The 12,893-nt window shown below is 41.3% G+C and overlaps 1 protein-coding gene and 1 pseudogene across 1 annotated transcript in view; both read right to left on the reverse strand.

Annotated features, from left to right (window-relative positions):
* The window catches only part of PAX5 (paired box 5), a 265,588-nt gene that overhangs the window by 72,214 nt on the left and 180,481 nt on the right, over positions 1 to 12,893 (reverse strand). The window lies entirely within an intron of this gene.
* Positions 6,685 to 6,807, reverse strand: LOC136642779 (5S ribosomal RNA; annotated as a pseudogene).

Below are 12,893 nucleotides of genomic sequence, written 5' to 3' on the forward strand. Positions count from 1 at the left end.
ATATTTTGGAATTTAAGGGCCACTCAAAAGTCAAATCTAGTGAGCATGGCATAGTCCTGAGATATTCCACTAGATTGGATGGGAGGGATAAAAATCAACTGCTGAATTACTACCTATTAGTAATCCCTAATTGGCTGAGAACTGGGAGTTGAACCAACAGTTAACCAGCAATGTTGGCCTTTATTTTTCATTTAAACTTGAATCAGAAAAGGGAGAGAAGAAGAGATCCCAGGAACCAGGGGAAATTCTTTGAGTTCTTCTCCACGAGTCCAAGAAACTCAATAACAAAGGAATGTAAAACAGATCACAGGAGCCTGTGGAGTTTGTAATATCATAGTTTAAAAACGCCAGCCGACAGTTCTTAGAGCTGCCCAGTCTCACTGGGGAGGAAAAGATGACCTTATGTCAGCTCAGACAGGGCTGACTGTATGTCATTGTCAGTGACAGAGGGAACATATACAGCTCACTCTTGTCTATTGGTAACAGGAGTATTGTCTTCTTTTAGCACTGAGTCCTCCAGATAATTGATTAGCTGACAAATGGCAGTTTACATTTTGCTGATAATCAACTGCTTTCGACCTTCCATGGAAGGCAATATTTACTGCAGTCAGGATGTTATTACTGTTCTTTTACTGCCTTTAATATTAAACTCCATAAAGAGAAAGGTATTTCTAGCCACTTAAAAAAGCCACTCTGTACACTTTTGCCTGCTTTGTTCTTATGCAGCTCTCGTTCACTCTATTGGAGCCTGGAGAACCCTTGATGGATCATCCCCTTTCATTCCTGATGAAATTTGTTACTGAGGAACTCTGACTGTTGCCAAAGTAATCCCATTGTCAAGAGCAATGATTAGCATGAATACATTTCCGCAGAGGCAGTCCCTGGACTGGGAGCACAGATAGTCTTATAATAATAAGAGGAACATGCGATCCCAAAGTAATTCTTGCATTTGATTTTTAAAGCCAGTGTGGTTGTAACCAAAACTGTGATATCCTGCAATGGCACACAAAATGTATAAATTAAACTTTTGGACAGGTAAGTGGTCCATTGTAAGCAGAGTCATTAGTACAAGATACAGTAATGTCTGTTCTAAGCTTTGGAGAGCCTTTGGAGAGCTCCCACCACAAGATGCAGAGCCTTTGGAGAGCCTTTGGTCAAGATGCACACTCCATTGGCACGACTACACCAGGGCTGGTGACCAAAGATGTCACCAAAGAAGACAGTCTTCGGTGTCTTCTTGCCATCCACAAGATGCAGCACACACTCCATTGGCACAACTACACCAGGGCTGGAAAGTTGGATAGGATTTGGCCCTTAGTGAGGGCAGGTGAACAGGCAACTGAAATAAACAGGAGGCACAACAGGATCAGGTGACTCAGCAATAAGTCTCAGCAAGTGTCTAAAATTCCAGATTCTTGCCTTCCCTGTCCTTTCCTCCCTACTTGAATCCCCACACCTATCCTGAGAGACATGGGATGGGCTGTAGGAAGATGAAGGGTGAGGTAAAACTGTCTAAAGCAAGCAGAGGAACCATGTGTATGCTTTCTTCTAGTTCATGCATCTATCCAATTTTGGCCAATTTTCCATTCTAGAGTCCCATGTCCCCTATCCTACACAGCTCTGGAGGAAGCCCAACCCTCAGAAGTCGGGTTGTAATTTGACAAGCTGCATAACTATTTCTTTCAGGGGTGGGGGTGGTTTGTCACAACATGCAGGAATTTTACTGGTGCAGGTGGGAAATATATCCGATGAGAAGACAGGGAAGCTGGTACTCCATGGGTGTCAGCTGGGGGGCACTAAACATAATTCTGCATCAGCTATCTGAGCAGACCATGACCTAGATAGGATCACAAAAAGTGACAAAATGATGGGGGTGCTGGAATACCACGTCTTCATTAGCATATAGACAAACCCCCCTTTTGCAAGGTGGGGAGCCTAGAAAAACAATTGTGGCTGAACATCCATTCTAATTTTTCCTGGTCCAGGCAGATACATGGGCTCCAGTCTCTGAAGATTGGGTTTCTGTATATAATTAGGGGCCATTTGAATTCCACCTCTTGTGCCTGTCTCCGCATTACTTATGCAAAAAGCCACTCTCTTCTATACATAACAGTGCAAATTAGAACTGAGTTCCAGGATCAATGTATGCATACAAGGGCTTTGCTTTCCAGTTTAGCCCATTTTTGCCTGGCTCACAAGTATGCACATTTGGTCCTTGCAACGTTGGGCAGAAATGGTTAATTCTGGAATGCAATGTTCTAATTAATCTCTTCAATAATATCTCCAAAAGTAGCTGCAATCTTATACACATTTGCCTGAGAACTCACTGAACTCAGTGGGATTTACTTCTGAGTGAACATGCATAGGATTGTATTGCAAAAGTTGCAGGTGCTTTCTGGTGTTTATGAATAGCTAGATTGGATGAAGTTTTGGTTGGACTGGTACAAAGATCTTTATGATAAGCAATACCATTCTTGGTATGTAATAGTTTTTAAAATTTTTGGTTTATTGCCTGTAGCTGGAGACAAACATCAGGAAACTGTGTGCTCTATTGGAATCTTATTTTTGGGTCAAACCAGACATGACAATAAATGTATAATTTGAGCTTGTGGTTCTTTGCTTAATTAAAATAGAAGCCAGGATCAGGACTACAGTACACAAGGAAAAGCATTTAACCCTGTCAACTTGTGCCACCGCCTGTCAAAAAAGTGTTCTTTAAATATATTTCTATTTTGAATACTGTATTTGTATACCACTTTTTTTTTGTTTCTTAGGAAACATAGGAAAAGGAATAAGAAGATGGTTCCCTGTCCCAAAACAACTCACAGTCTTAAAAAAAAAGACACAAGGGAGATAACTAGTGGGAAAGATGCTATAGTATAGTGGGATGAATAAAGGAGAGTTGTCATCCCATCCAGTCCCATCCCTCCGTTAAATACTGTAGTCCTGCCCAATCCTATGCATGTCTACTCAGAAGTAAGTGCCATTAGAGTCAATGGTGCTTACTCCAAGGAAAGTGTGGATAGGATTGGGCTGTAAGAGAGTTACTGCTTTGAAGATGCTTCTTTACTCAATTAGCAGTGGTTCCCCCCCCCCTATTGTTTTTCCTCTAGGACATCCTAAAGTGACCACTGTCACAAAAATTGGATATGGAAGAAATGGGCCCCTGCCCCTATGGGCTGCAGTTCTGCACAGACAATCAGTTTGCTTAAACTTCACTGACTTCAGTGGGATTTAAAATTTACCAACTATGTACAGGATTGCAGTTAATGACTGAACAAATTCTTTGGGGGGAAAAATCAGGCTTTTTAAACACACACACACACCCTAAATAAAAGCAAGGGCAATTGATTTTTCTGTACCTTCCATTGCTTATATACAACTTTCTTCTCACTAAAAAGTGCCTTTCTGAGTGTATCTTTGTATACTAATGGGTGAAAATGTGAATCCAATTAACTTCAAATTTAGCTCATAATGAACTTATCTCATTTTGCTACCAGCTCAGCTCTCATCCGTGGCAGTAATTAACCACTGGGGGTTGTCACTCCCAGACACATGACACAGAGAGAGTCCCCCACGCACAAGCGCTTCAAACCCTTGCAGAATTCATTACCCTGACAGTGTGAAAACCCTTCACTTTTAATACCATAGGGCACCAAAAAAATTTTTTCACTTTATCTACCTGATTGCCAGCAACAGTATGAAAGAAAGGAATCCACAAGAGATGTAATTAATTACTGCAAAAGATACATTAGAAAATGAGGGAGGGTGCAGGTGGTAGGAAGGAGGGCTGCAAAGTCACTTACTTGCACATGGTTCAGTTTCTTATTCTATTTTCCCACAATGGAGAGACTTTCTGATACAGTCCTTCACAATACTATATATTATACTAAAATACACTCTTGTCAATACAAGCAGTTATCAGTTAATGTGAGAATTCTTCCCTTGTCCACAGTGATTGGAGAAATTGCAAAACAGGAACCACGGACAGGAACTACAAAGGCATATTGGGTTAATAAACTAACCTCACCTCTCTAGAGACAAAGGTTCACATTTAGAATAGGTCACACGTAAAAATGATTGTGATTGTCACAGATTAATCCCTAGTGGGTGTTTGCGCAACTCACAACCATCACAAAGTTGTCAGCTTTTGAAAGAACCTGATTTGATGAACCTTCATGCTCCTACTATCTAATCAGAGCCAATAAAGCTACTTGCAGCTATACAGCAAACACAAAACTACAGTTAAAGAAAGCATAGTGCACAAGAGGTTTTGCTGCAGGTGTAAAGGTGAGCTCTAGTTCAAACTTCAAAATTAGAAGTGTGTTCTAAATACACATACCAAATGTGATTCCTATCTCTTAGGAATTATTGTTATTACACAGAATATTATGTTACAAATAACTGTGTTATAGTTTATATACAGATTATTGAGTTATTGTGTTACAATCAAATAAAATTACAAATGCAATGTCAAACAAGCAAATGTCTTACAAAAATTATAAAATGTGGGAAGTTCCTGAATAAGGCTAATACAGTGGCATCGCTAGGAGGGTGCAGGGTGACACACATGGAGGGGTGATGCTCACTGGGGGGTGACACGCTAAAATCGCGGTGGTTGGGAGTAATAACATTAAGTTATATACTGTTGGATGCGGAATTTCAAGCAGAATGCAATGCAAAAAACCAGAGTGAAATATCTCCATTCTATCAAAAGGTATGGCCAAAAAACCAGAGAACAAAAAATGCATGGAGCCCTATAGAAATTGAAACTGAGCCGTATCATGCGTTTACTCGTGAGTAGGAGAACCTGCCTTAGTCAGTCGGAAAGGGCAGGCTGAGAGGAATCCAACAACACCAGAATGGTCCTGATACAATGAATGCAGCCCCCAAAAACACCTGAGAAGGAAGTCTCTTCCTCCAAACAGACAAATGTATTAACCCTTGTGGAAAGGGAAACTAAGCCTCATTGTTGCGTTTACTCATGAGTAAGCAAATGTGCCTTGGCTGGTGGTCAGACCAGACAAAGGGGAATGTGAAGCCACCAGAATGGTTCTGATCTGATGGAACAGGAGCTCAACAAATGCTCCAGAATGCAGTCTCCCCCCCCCCCCACACACACACTAAAAAGGATCAAAACAGAGGCTTCAGCTGATAAGGTGAACTTTTTTGAGACTTCCAAAGCCAGGTGGTGGATCCTGACAGTGATCTGGTTTAAACAGAAGTTCTTAAATTGAACTGGGCACTGGGTAGGGCTGAAAACCTTACTGATTTTGGAGGGGGGTGTTATTGCAGGCAGGCTGTAGAGAAAATTCACTTGGTGGAACAGGGCTGGCTTCTGCTTATTTAATTATTTGCTTTACTTTAATTATTTATACTTATTTATTTTAATTTTCCTGATGATGTCACTTCTACCATGACATCACTTCTGGTGGGTCTTGGACAGACTGTCATTCTAAAAAGTGGGTCCCATTGCTAAAAGTTTGAGAACTGCTGCAATAAGGTGTTAGTAAGTTGACACCTGGGGGGGGGGGTGTGACACCACTAGTGACCAAAATCATTGAAATCACAGTTTGGAGAAATAATACCATCATGTTATAAACAAATCAATGCGTAATTTCATGCAGAATGTGTTCTATCTTTGTTCTATCAAAAGGTACAGCCAAAAAACCAGTGGGGGCAGTGTGATGGTACATCCCCATGCCCACCACCTGGGGTGTTGCCCCGCCCACTGCATGGGGGATGACGTGCTAGCATCCTGCACTGGGTGACACAAACCCTAGTGACACCACTGGGCTAATATCTCTTTTCCTGAGACACCCCTGTACTATTCAGCTCTCTCAGTGGTCCTGTAGGTATCTTTCTCCACCATGGGAATAAATCGTTGTATGATTTGAAGCTTTTAATTCATGTGGTTGCTTGGGAGAAGTGGAGCTATATGAGGTTTCAGAGCTATATGAGCAATCTGAAGTGGAGCTATATGAGCAATCAGAGGTTTAGTCAAGGGGAAAAGGAGCTCCAGGACTTCTCCTACATCAAGAGCGGTTATGTCATCAGCAGGAGTGCTCAGGTGCTGCTTTTGAAAACTTTTTTTCAGAGGACCTTAGCCATGAAGAAGCATCAGGCAACAGAGGAATTTGTTTAGGGGCATATGATAGGCATAACTCATAAGAGTTTAGGCATAACTCTTCTCCAGAGGAGCCTGATAGACACTGTATAGCTTATATTATATTAAGGCTACAATCCTGGGCAAATTTGCCTAGGAGTTAGTTCTACTGAACACAATGGGACTGACCTCTAAACAGATACACTGAGGTTAACACCCTGATATACCTTTTACATTTATCTGAGATATTTTTAATTCAGTTTTTATATATTTGATTCAGGATGAAATGAGTTAGAAGTATAAGTATGCATGAATAAGTATAAGTATTGCATGAAGTATAAGTTTCAAAGTAGAAATAAGTGGCAGGAGAAGGAGATGCTGTAATATATAAATGTAATATTGAGTTTTGTACAGTCTTAGTGGGGCATGACTATGAGGGATATCATAATGAACTCCTGCACTTCAAAATGTACTACTACACCACTGACTGCAACCTAGCCAGAATGAAGTGCTTGTGCAGCAGTGCCCCTGGTTCATGACATGGTTGGCAACCTTCAGTCTCGAAAGACTATGGTATAAGCCTACAGCACCCAGTATTCCCAGGCGGTCTCCCATCCAAGTACTAACCAGGCCTGACCCTGCTTAGCTTCCGATATCAGACAAGATCGGGTATGTGCAGGGTAGTATTTATTTCTGAAAGGAGAAACATTACAGGATTATTCCCATTTTATGAATGTAAATAAAAACAGGAAATATCATTACTATTGGAATACAACCTTTAGGACGTAGATGCATTATCTTCAACCAGCTGAGTTACACTGTGTCGTGCAGAACTGGAGCCCAGGCTTGCATATCACAGTGGCGAATGCTACAAGCCTGTGCACACTTTCCTGGGAGTAACAGCCCAATCCTATACACGTCTACTCAGAAGTAAGACCCATTAGATTCAATGGGGCTTACTCCCAGGAAAGTGTGGATAGGATTGGGTTGTCGGTCTCACTGAAAACAATAGGACTTCCTTCTGAGTAAACATGTATAGGAGTGTTCTGTAAGAGTGTGAAATATGAGCAGGGAATTCCAAGTGTTTACCTTGTTGCAGTCATGAACTAAGGGCCCAATCCTACCCAACTTTGCAGAGTTGATGCAGTTGTGCCAGTGGGGCATGCACTGCATGGGGGGGACGGGGGACAGTCATGGAGGCCTCCTCAAGGTAAGGGAATTTTGTTCCCTTACCTCAGGGCTGCTGGAAAGTTGGATAGGATTGAGCCCTAAGTAGCCTTAGCAAGTCACTATCTCTCAACCTGAGCCTCCTGCCTGCAAAATGGGACAATTATAATGAGTAACTTCACTGGGGTTTTGCAAGGATCAGTAATTTAAGTGGAGAGTTTCAAATATTCAATAAGTGTTATATAATGCTAGGTATTATTAAATCGCAGGAAGGACTAAATTAAGACGTAAGCTAAACTAAAGCTAAACATACTTTAGATTTGGGACTCTGCTACACCGTATTATTTATTTATTCTTTTAAAAATATGTATATACCACTTTTCAATAAAAAATCATTTATGTAGCAAAAGGAATTAGAAGGTAGGAAGTTAAGCACTTTTTAAAAATATTGGGCACAGCCCAAACAAATTAAAACCCTTTTATTTTTCACTGTCATCAATAGAAGAAATAATATATTGTACACATGCTTTCCTCTTTCCAACTAACATAAATGAAATGGCACTTTTAATGTTGTTTGGACAGAGTGCTCTCTCTCTCTCTCTCTCTCTCTCTCTCTCTCTCTCTCTCTCTCTCTTAGTTTTCTTAAGATTTCCAGCTTTTTCTTGGACAATGTTCATTTTGGTATACTTGGTGTATCTCCATCTGGCCCTTGAAAAATAATCTAATATTGCTCTGATATAGCAAATGTCATTCTTCCTATCAAAAAGACAGCTTCCAGTTCTCTTTTCATTTATCTGATTTTAGTGCCTTAATTTTTGAATATTTGTATAGGCCCTTTTTAAATTTTCATGGAGAAGATATAGATCTGATCCAGCAATCAGAAGCAGTATTCCATGTACAAGTCTTTCATACTTTTTGCCTTTGTAGTAAGGAATGTCAGAGATGTAGTTTTGTACATTAACAAAGATCTTGATCCTGCATCTACTCATTCTTGATTTTATAGATCAAGCTATGAAGGGAAGATGCACCCTTCCTTTGGACTACTTTTTGATAGGCTTTTAAGGGCTGCATGGGCAGGGGGGGAGAGCAAGATCTAGTGAATACTTGGACCAAGCCCATGGAGGATGGTGAATATTGAAACTGGATATGTAATGATGCCTGGGTGCACAGTAGCAGTAAACTGGACAAAGAAATTTGGGATGCATCTTTGTTATTGGAGGAGCCAGCTCTTTCTCTTCCTCCTGTCAAAATTAACTTTTTGACAGGATGGCTTAATGGAATATACCCAAGCCTGGCAGACACAGAATGATACTCTCACTCATCTTAACATAAGAACATAAGAAAAGCCCCACTGGATCAGGCCATAGGCCCATCTAGTCCAGCTTCCTGTATCTCACAGTGGCCCACTAAATGCCCCAGGGAGCACACAAGACAAGAGACCTGCATCCCGTGCCCTCCCTTGCATCTGGCATTCTGACATTTCTAAAAATCAGGAGGTTCGTCTGAGGAAGATATTGTGTTCTGCCTTTGCCGATCAAGATCACCATGTCAAGGTGGAGCCAGATGCAGGTGCACAGGAAGCAGCAGTCTATGGGGAATTTTGATTAGATGTCCACAATAAAACCAGTGGTGCCTGCCACGTACAGCATAGAAAGCAAAAGGCAATAGCCGAGAATCAGGCAGACACAAAAGAACTAAGTCCTGTGTACATTGTAATCCATTGTCTGCTCCCTCAGGATTGCACTCTGGACAAAGGACAGGATTCCTTTGGTGTTCTGTAGCCTCTTGGTACCTTCGCCGATATGTCGAATAAAAACAGGCAAACAAAGTGTTGGCAAGGCAGCTCAGAGAAGAGTTTGGGCTGCCTCCTTAGATGGTCTGACCTGCTGATTACTGGGTCCCTAACTGACTGAGGGATCTGTTCTGTACATAGCACATTGGGGTTACTCCCTTAGGGTCAAACTACAGCCATGCATATTGTTGCTCATTTTTAATACTTCGAAACTGCAATTTTGAGCAGCAGATGCATTCGGAGAGGAGTTTTTTGACTTTTCCCCATCCAATGTTTTTTCTCCTAAAAATTATTCCCCACTAAAGAGGAACAAATATGGATACAACCTGTGGGGGCAAAAGCAAATGAAAGAGATCAGAACCAACACCACAGGTTGGCCGTTGTTGAGCAGAGGTTCCACACCCATGCAAGACTCCATCCAGTATGGATCCAGACCTGGGAGCTGTTTCATAAATGTAGTATATATAAGTGAAAGAAATTATAGAATCCCATAGCAACTCTGTATTTCCTTATATTCTACTTACACAGCAGCTCCTTAGACCACCTTCACTACCAACCAATGAGTTTTCTTCCAGGACCCTGCAATAACATACAGCAGTGGTTCTCAAAGTTTTAGCACTGGGACCCACTTTTTAGAATGAGAATCTGTCAGGACCCACTGGAAGTGATGTCATCAAGCAGGAAAATTTTGAACAATCCTAGGCTGCAATCCTTCCCACACTTACCCAGGAATGTTCAATTTACTATCATTGTTAAAAGCATATACATAGTAGCCTCTTAAAAGTACAGATCTGTAACATTTCCCCAAATGCAGTCATATACCATGGTAGCATCAACTCTAGCATCTTTCTCAGCTGGAGAAACAGACATAGAGGCTTTTGACAGAAAGCAGGGCGATGAGGAGGAGGTACTAACTGTTGCTACTACCCTCCATAATGAGGTAAGCCATGGGAGGGGTTCCTGAGCTCTTGTGCTACAGCAGAGTCAAAGGCCTGTGTGCCATGAAGGGTTCACCTCTCTGCCCTTCCCAAGAGGATAGAAGAACCTGGTGTCAGCCCTAGGGGGAGGCAATTTTAGTTTATTCCTAACTGACCTCATTCTTCAGCAAATATAGGTAAAGCAGTTGGGAGAGTTTGAAACAACCTTTTAAAAATCTGCTTGATGGTACTCTTAGAGCACAATCCTAGGTGTGCCTACTCAGAAGTAAGTTCATTTGTGTTCAGTGGAGCTTACTCCCAGGAAAGTGTATATAGACTGCAGCATTAGCCGAACATTTCACTCTACAAATGAAATTCACAGGCAATCATTTCCATGTGAAATTTGTTTCTACATATTTTCAAAAACAAGTGAAGATCAGACGGTTCTTGCACACACCCAAATCAAGAACAAAAGCATAAAAAGGGTGAGAATGTACAAAATGAAAATGGCAAAATGAACTTGTCAAAGTATCCATGATTATTTTTCCTTATCACGTTGCCCAGAAAATATGTATGGGCATCAACTCTAGTGTAGCATGCTTTCTATGATCTGCTACCTCCCCTGCACCTAATTAGGAGACAGATAAAACAGTGGTAACACACAGATCAGCTGTAATGATTTTGTTAGCTCGATTATTCTTCTGACAATTAGGTCCGGCTGCCATGGCCTCCCAGGAATGTCAAAGTCTTCTTTTCACAAAGCAGGTAATGTCACAGGTGTGACCGTGAAATCAATAATGAGGCATAGCTCTTTGCAGAGGGCATCCAGGTCAGACAGAACAGCCCTTAAATTAAACATTGATAAGCAGAACACAATTATCCATCATGTTTAAGTGCCTGCGTGAAATTAGCAGCCAGGGAATGGGAACAGTGGGGGAAAGATTAGCAGAGGATGTGTTGAAATGCATAGATCTCACCAACACTGTTGCTGTTTGTCTCTGACAGCAGTATTGGTATCTGCTATCTAAAGCCGTAAAATTCAAATTACAAACACGGCTGAAATCATGGCCCAGATGTTGCTTTGTTAATTCCTTTTCTTAGTCTCTATAAAGCGGCAATACCAAGATGTAGAGTTCTATCTTTCAGAGTTGTCAGCCTTGCTTTCCCTACAGAGAAAAATAGGACAGCACGGGGCAAACATTTGTCATGGAAAGGAAGATGATGAAGAGTCAGCCTCTGTCTATAAACAAATTTACATTGATTTTGGTTTAGTTAGTTCACATGTGAGGCTGCAGACAAACTTCTTAGTTTAAATTTCTGTTTCTGTTTTACTTACATAATTGTACTTACATTTAAACTAAACTGAAGAAGCATTTTTGAAACAAAAACATATCCACGCTGTCGTTTAACTAAATTGGTTTTGCATCACTATTTAGACAAGCTCTAAAAAAATGAGTCTTAAAATTTTTATGGTGGGATCCCATTCATAATACATAAAATAGTTTCTAAAAAATGCAAAGTGCTATTTTGACTAAATGTTACACCCAAGTACTAGATGAGTAGAAAAATTTAATTTTATGTATTGACCGTTATAAAAGCCATAAAGGTCTATTTAACAAAAAGAAAGCACATGTAAGTTAAATTCTCGTTTTATCAACAGTATATCAATTCTTTCATTTCTCTCCTATACCCTTCAACACACTGACTGGCTACCCTCTAAAGTAGGGGTGGATAAACCCTGGCCCGGGGGCCATTTGTAGTCCTTGGGGTCCTCCAACCTAGTCCACAGGAAGCCCCCAGCCTATCAGAGACTGCTGAAGTCTGCGCTAGCCCATGATTGCCAGTCATGACCACAAGCTCTAACTGCAGGTCGAGTTAGAGCAAGGTCTTCTATAATCTCCATGTGTTTTGTGCTTTTCTCTGGGCATTATTTTAACCACCACCCCCAATTGCTTCTGAACAACTTATGTCTCTATGTGTTTCTGGCTTGGTCTGTATGTTTTCACTGTGCAAGAGTTGTGCGGCAAACAGTTCTTACCTGTGGTCCTACATGCCTGTATTATAGTTCTCATGTGTTTTATAAATTAGATCAGTAAAATCCATCCATTTCTGTCTCTAATGTATACATTTATGTAAATTTATGTGAATTCATTCAAATTTGAAATGTAAATTAATTCTTTTTTCCCGGCCCCCGCCACCTTGTCAGAGAGATGATGTGGCCCTCCTGCCAAAATGTTTGCCCAACCCTGACCTAAAGTAATGTTTCTCAATGTTTGTCTTCCACCATACCACTTTACATGGTCCACCTATTTGAAGTACCACCTGACGTAACTGAACATAAGAACATAAGAACATAAGAACAGCCCCACTGGATCAGGCCATAGGCCCATCTAGTCCAGCTTCCTGTATCTCACAGCGGCCCACCAAATGCCCCAGGGAGCACACCAGATAACAAGAGACCTCATCCTGGTGCTCTCCCCTACATCTGGCATTCTGACTTAACCCATTCCTAAAATCAGGAGGTTGCGCATACACATCATGGCTTGTACCCCATAATGGATTTTTCCTCCAGAAACTCGTCCAATCCCCTTTTAAAGGCGTCTAGGCTAGACGCCAGCACCACATCCTGTGGCAAGGAGTTCCACAGACCGACCACGCGCTGAGTAAAGAAATATTTTCTTTTGTCTGTCCTAACCCGCCCAACACTCAATTTTAGTGGATGTCCCCTGGTTCTGGTATTATGTGAGAGTGTAAAGAGCATCTCCCTATCCACTCTGTCCATCCCCTGCATAATTTTGTATGTCTCAATCATGTCCCCCCTCAAGCGTCTCTTTTCTAGGCTGAAGAGGCCCAAACGCCGTAGCCTTTCCTCATAAGGAAGGTGCCCCAGCCCCGTAATCAGCTTAGTCGC

Source organism: Tiliqua scincoides, chromosome 2 (assembly GCF_035046505.1).
Source record: "Tiliqua scincoides isolate rTilSci1 chromosome 2, rTilSci1.hap2, whole genome shotgun sequence".
In the NCBI taxonomy this organism is placed as follows: Eukaryota; Metazoa; Chordata; class Lepidosauria; order Squamata; family Scincidae; genus Tiliqua; species Tiliqua scincoides.